The 7,114-nt window shown below is 37.4% G+C and overlaps 1 long non-coding RNA gene across 2 annotated transcripts in view; it reads left to right on the top strand.

The window, feature by feature from the left end:
- The first annotated feature begins 6,212 nt into the window (after positions 1-6,212).
- LOC148360781 (uncharacterized) overlaps positions 6,213-7,114 on the top strand; it is a 71,257-nt gene continuing 70,355 nt past the window's right edge. Inside the window, exon 1 of one of the 2 annotated variants that reach the window (XR_015851099.1) lies at positions 6,213-6,315. This is a non-coding gene — a long non-coding RNA (uncharacterized LOC148360781). The remainder of the gene's footprint in view (positions 6,316-7,114) is intronic. The other variant, XR_015851098.1, reaches the window with a different exon arrangement.

The following is a 7,114-nucleotide window of genomic DNA, read 5'->3' as shown; positions in this document are numbered from 1 at the left end:
TAACAATGGTGAGGATTCGACACTCTTAGCACTGGGACCCGGGTTCGATTTCCATTGCATCCAATGTTATACATGTGCTCAGCGATGTTCTTTGACTGATAAGTCGGTAAAACCTCGTATATAGTACACAGCCAAACATTGAGTTATTAATTAGATTTAAAAAGTGTGTGTTACATGAATAAATACCGTAGCTGAACCCTGGCAACCTCGATGTCATCGTAACTCGACACAAAAACTCTTAAAATGGTCGCCCTCATTTGGAAATCACACAAAAAAAAACGTTTACACTTCTGATTGTTAATCTTCGTGAAGTATTACTGTACCCTACCCATACACGAAGGTGGCATCAAAACCATTGAGATTGTAACGAGCTTGATTATAAATGTTTGAGACTTTTACACTATAAAAATTCGAATGTCAGTGTTACACACAACGTTTATACAGTTACTTAAACGGACACTGTGTACAATTGACCACTAGACGTCGCTCTTTTGTGTAATGCAGCCGAAAACGACTACTCAAAGTGATCAAACCGCTCCATTTCTCGTCTCATTTTTTGCCCAGCCTTTCACAAGGTTTTTGGTTTTTTAGGCACCCGTAGATGTCAGGACCAGAACGGAAACAGGACCCAATTACGTTACGTTTCTCACAAGGTTTATTAAAGGAAAGAGGAAAGGCTACGCCCACTATCCGGCGTTCGCTAGGCGTGGGAAACAAGTGGCTCTCGTACTCGGATTGTGATCCGAATACGGAAGTGGATCTTCCGTAGCGAGCGATGGCGGTGTCAAGGACGGAAAACAGGTCGATAGCCGGGACAGGAGAGCAAAAACGTGGTCCGGGTCAGAAACAGGTCGTAAGCCGGGACAGGAGAGCAGACGTGGTCGGGATCAAAAGCGGGACAGGTGGGAGTCAGGGTCAAAAAAGGCTTGCTTAGTATACACTGAGGTTCGTAGACGGACTTACAAAAGGGGACGGATAGGAGTGGGTTTAAATAGGGACAGGGAGCCAAGGCAGTTGGCGCCAAAGGAGCAGGCACAGGTGATTCACATCGGTAATCATAATAATAATAATAATAATAATTTCCTTTGTATTGTCATTCTTTGTAAGAACGAAATGTCGATACACCTGACCCTCTACGTGAGGCTCATGTTATGTAAAAGAAATTCAAATTTCTCAATCTACCTGTATTTGAAAAAAATTGCACAATCATGTTTTTTTCTTATTTGTTTTAAAGTCAGTATTTTCTTCTTTTTTTATTAATAAAGATTTTTTTTTACCACTAGGAGGCGCTTACTAATAACAGATGTCCTTTAGAAGGACAAGTAATACAAGTGTCCCTTTAAAGGGACATATTTTTTGCACTATAAGGTGCACCGTAATGTAAGGCGCACTTCCCAAAAACATTTTTTTCTGAAATATTTTCCTCATACTGTATAAGGTGCACTAGACTATAAGGCACACGAAATTAAAACAACAGTAAGAGCCAGGAGGTTAATTGAAAAAAATAAATAATCATTTTTCAAAACTCTTCATCGTACTTAAACTTGTCAGAATCCACACAGACAGAGGACCCAGACGCGTAACGTTTTCACACAAGCTTTATTTTACGGGAATGGGCCAGTCATGCGCGTGAACACAAACGCCAGGGATACGACGATCGCTGGGCGGAAGGAGTGAGACAAGTCAGACGAGATGGGATCGATACAGGACACACGGGTAGATACCTGAAGGGAATGACGGGATTAATACCGGACCGGATGAGACAAACGGGATCGATACCGGACACCGAAAACTGGAGCAAGATGCAGGACAGGACAAGACAGGCGGGATCGACTGACAAGAAGTGAATGAGAGCACTAAGTTTAAATAGGGCAACGAGCCGCAGCAAGCGCCAAACGGGCACGGCCAAGTGAGGGCAATTGGCAACCGTGACAAAAATGAATTATTTTGGGGGTTTTAGGAGCACCCTATAGTCCGGAAAGTACGGTAATACAAGTGTCCCTTTAAAGGGACAGAGTTTATTATTCAATGCCTCATAGTGGTGAAAAAACGATTTGAATACTAAGATAGAAATACATGAACTATTGTATAAACATGCATTTTATTAACTAGATCAAGAAATTAGCATTTCTTTTGCATAAAACGAGGCTCACCTAAAAGGAGGGATCGTCCACCATCTTAGTGCTACGGGCAACCGAAAAAACAGAAACCTCTTAAGTAGCTCGGCAAAAGAAAAATGTTGCGGTTTGGTCCCTTTGAGACTCCGTAGTTGGATTCTTCCTCGTAAATGTAGCACTCATTTTCGGTTACATGACACAATAGAGCAAAATTTTGTGGTCAAATACTACACAGTGTACCTTTAAGCCTTCTAAGTGAACTATTCACTTTAAAATAGGTTGCCTATGTACGTTCTGGTACACACAATTTAATTAATCCTCACTTTATCAATAACTTGGTTAGTTCAGAAAGCAAGGCAGCCTTTTCCCACACTATCAATTCCGTTTTTATTTTTGTTTTTAAACCTTACGTTCATTTTAGTGTAAGTCAACCCTGTAATGACTAAATATGTAGCACTTTTTGAAAAACAAGCTAAGTAAAATACTACTGGTTTTCGGGTCAAGTATGTGACCCAGAGCATTGAAATGTTAGTGAATTTCGAAAGTCCTGATTTTATTTTTGAACTTTGTGTTCTGGTAGCACTCGTTAAGTGTTCAAGAGGTAAATCAGACATTTGTTGTGATTTCATGCTAAAGGATAATGTGAAAATGATTCATCTTTCCCAGGCCTTTGTGTGTTATCAAATCGTTTTATTAGCATTGGCCAAAGTACACACGACTGTGCTGGGGAAAATGGTTAACCGTTCACTACTTCCTGGTATTGTGTCAATGTTTATTTTTACATGATTTTCACTGAAATGAAAATATATTTTGCAAACGTTTCGGCATTTGTACAGCTCTTAAGCTTTTCTTCTTTTTATATGCACAATTTGATGCAATATTTGTAAATGATGGGAAATTTGTTTGGAATTTTCTGTATAAAGCATGTGTGTGATTAAAAATTTTGACCCCCACGAGGGTTGGGTGTATAACCTAAAATAGGAATTCTGATTCTTTTTTTGCAGTCATTATGGACAATTATGATTTGAATCATTTTTAAAGGAAGTCATTAACCAAACCCAACAAACTTTATCCGAAGGAAAGGTTTCATACGTGGACTTGAAATACTTTAAAATGCTTGACTTTTAATGTTGTATTTTCAAGGTTTGAAATGTGCTTGAATTTTGGGGTGAAGTACTTTTGAATGCTTAAAAAAGTTCCCACGTTTCCCGGCAGTCTGACTTATTAGACAACGCATTAATGACGACAAATAAAACAAGTCTGCTTAAAAATGACGCTGACATGCCTTAGTTTACACATAAGTTAAACTTTAGACAAAGTGACTTTCTTATCCACAGTTTGATGTCATTTAGTGCTGTCAGTAAGAAATAAAACAATACAATTTTTTACAACATAAATTAAACTGAGATTGCAACAGAAACGGGAGAGCAGATGTGGTCGGGATCAAAAGCGGGACAGGTGGGCACAGAAACTCTGTTTTATTTTCCACGCCCCATTCAGTGAACAATAGCTTCTGGTTGAATATTTAGTTTAGGATTTATCAAATTTCCTGGTTCTTTTTCCGACAGGCAGTATTCAATTATTTCAAACAACAGGACTATGGATGGATTTCTAATTTTAGTTGTGCTGGAGAAATTGGAAATTTGGCTTTGACAGTCCTTTAAAAAGTGCTTGAATTTGACTGTGAAAAAAGGTGTCAAACACTGTTTAAAAACGGCTTTGTTTTAAATTCTTCATTCTGAATTAAATTGTACACTTAATATAACTAGCTTGATGAAAACAATCTAAACAATTGAATTTCAAAAATTTAGAATATAATCATCATAACGTGTGAAATAAACAATGACATTAAAAAGTGCCATCCTGACTGTGAAAGAACATTTGCCAGATTAAATACCACTGTAAAATAATTATTTCAGGTTAATAGTATATTGTTAACATATCTTGTAAATAACTAAATTCTATATTTTGTCACATGCTGTCTACTTTAAATGGTTCAAATAAAACATCGATATTCCCGTCCTTTTATTAAATTGTACATTTTTTAATCCCCAAATAATCAAATCAATTCCCTTTTTCGCTAGCCGGAAATCAAACTAACAATTATGTTGGTAAGACTATTTTATACATTTTTTTCCTGCATCATGAAGGTCTGTCTCGGGAAACTAATCCATTTTAATATGGAACTGTCTCAAAATATTACAATAATTTGATCAGGGGGGTTTCTTTCAGCTGTAAAATGTGTCAGAATGTTACTATATTGTGATCAAATGATCTGCTTTCAATGGTAAAAAAAAAAAATCGATTTTATTGCATTAAGAAAGGAACATATTTTACAATATTATAGTTTTCTGAGACAATCCTGTACATTATTCATGCTATTTGTTTTGCAATCTAAGAACAGTAATTCTGTGACAGCACTTCGTTTCCTCACAATAAACAAAATAATAAAACAGCTCAAGACTGCCACCTGTTGCACAAATTGTACAACACACAAAAGACGTGTTTAAAACAAATGGCAGACATCAGGGGCGTTAGCAGGGGTGGGCATTGCCTACCCATACACACGTTCTGCTCACCCAAATAAAGGTGGATGTAGTGGTGAGGGCAGTCTGAAAAAAAGAAGAATAAAATAAAGAACCAAAGGAAGAAAAGATAGCAAAGGCAGGAAAAAAAGTAAATCAAGTAAAAAGCTGTGGAAGAAAGAAAAGGATAAGATAGAAAGAGAAGCAGAAAAAAATAAGAAAAGAAGAAAAAAGGAAAAAAATACGTATTTTTCTAAAATCCTTGTTCCCCTAAAATAAAAGAACATTTTTTAAAATTATGACATAAACTTATAACTCATTTAACCCTTTTATACCACGCAACTTTAAACTAGAACCCCCCATGACACAACAAAAATGTCTATTAAAAAATTGACTTTTCAGTGCAACAACAAATACAAAAATATACCATACATTTAAAAGAAGCGAATCATAAATCACAACCCTAAAAAACTCTGGAAACAGTGCTGTGCAAAAAAAAAAAAAAAGAAATTAAAAAAAAATTAAAAGGGGGGTTATAATAGTTGAACACCCAATGCATTTGACATGCCTCTGAACCCCAAATTACACCCAATGCATTTGACATGCCTCTGAACCCCATGTCTGGCAACGGCCAGACAATAAAAAAATATATTTCACAACTGTTTAAGGAGGCTTTTTATTTGATTTGACCAAATACACACAACTGGACTGACAAATCCCTCTGACGTCATAAAGCCAGCAGAGAGCGGTATTTGGCAGGAAATGGACAGTAAGCGTGGTTCGAGTAAAAAAAAATCCCAAAATCTGCATGCTTCATGAAAAAATAAAAACAATAAAAAATAATCTTGGCATCGTCTGCAGCAGTATAAATCTTTCTTGATGTCTTGCCATTATGTACCATAAAGATGAGCACAAAGTGCAAAACAATATGAATACATATTAGCGCTTGTGCAGCACAGTTCATGTCACGGGAACCTGTCGTGGGTTCAAATTCAGCTCCAGACTTCCTGTGCGGAGTTTGTATGTTCTCCCCGTGCTTGCGTGGGTTTCCTCCGGGCACTCCGGTTTCCTCCCACGTTCCAAAAACATGCATTTCAGGTGAATTGGCCGGTCCAAATTGTCCCTAGGTGTGAATGAGTGAATGAGTTGTCTGTCCCTGTGTGCCCTGCGATTGGCTGGCAACCAGTTCAGGGTGTCCCCTGCCCACTGCCCGGAGATGGCTGGGATGGGCTCCAGCCCCCCCGCGGCCCTAATGAGGATAAGCGGTACGGCTAATGAGATGAGAGATGAGATACATTTATGGCAGGTTGTAAATGTAAATAAAGTTTTTCACATACATGTTTTCTGTTTGAGTGGGATTTAGTCAATAATGGGTATTGCGTCGCTGTTAATCATGTGTTCTATTTATCGTTTTCAGATTTAAATTGTGTTTGTGAAATTGTAGAATTAAGCAACAAAAATCCCAGTTTCTTGTCGTCTCCGTGAACAGTTGACCAATTACTCAAGTAACCAATCGCGACTCAGCTTCAGAAAAGAAGTGAGACGTGATTGGTTTGGAGCTGAGCCTTGAGCCATTTTGTCGTTTTCAATTGACAGAACTTGCTTGTAGATTCAGACGACATCTTTTGAAATTCTCATTTCCTAAACAGATATACAGTATGGCGCCCAAAGAGGTAATTGTAATTTTTGTATGATCTGTAGACTGCAAAATGTTCTTATTCTGTCAACTAATATAAACATATTTCAATTTAAACCATTCCAAGCACACCCCTGCCAAATAATACTGACAAGTTAGCCTATTTCATCATTGTATACACAGTAAATGTGTGTATATATGCTTTTATTCCATACCCCTTAATTTTCCCTAATAAATACACCAATGATAGAACAACAATTATAATAATATTAATAATGACAGTTGTGATATAACAATATGAACAATAACACAAAGTTAACCATAGTTCTAGACTCACTATTCCAATCTCTCGTATCACTCATACCCCATTTTCTTCATCTCTGTATTCCGCCAGGAATATTTTTTTGTATTTAAATTTGAACAATTGAATAGTTGGACATTGTTTGATCTCGTCTTGTAAATTGTTCCAAATTTTGACTCCACACACAGACACACACATAGAACATGCAAACTCCACACAGGAGGTTCGATCTCATGACCTCAGAACTTTGTGTGTATATATACATATATATATATATATATATATATATATATATATGTATATATATATACATATATATATATATATATGTATATGGCGGCGTGGTGGTTAGCGCGTGTGCTGCACAGTTCTGAGGTCATGGGTTCAAATCCAGCAACCAATCTTCCTGTGCGGAGTTTGCATGTTCTCCCCGTGCGTGGGTTTCCTCCGGGCACTCCGGTTTCCTCCCAGATTCCAAAAACATGCATGTCAGGTTAACTGGCCGGTCCAAATTGTCCCTAGTTGTGAATGAGCG

The sequence above is a fragment of the Urocampus carinirostris genome, chromosome 8, assembly GCF_059441175.1.
Source record: "Urocampus carinirostris isolate Australia breed hairy pipefish chromosome 8, RoL_Ucar_1.0, whole genome shotgun sequence".
NCBI classification, from domain to species: Eukaryota; Metazoa; Chordata; class Actinopteri; order Syngnathiformes; family Syngnathidae; genus Urocampus; species Urocampus carinirostris.
Note: the sequence above shows the minus strand (reverse complement) of the source record. Positions and strands in the feature narration are given on the sequence as shown.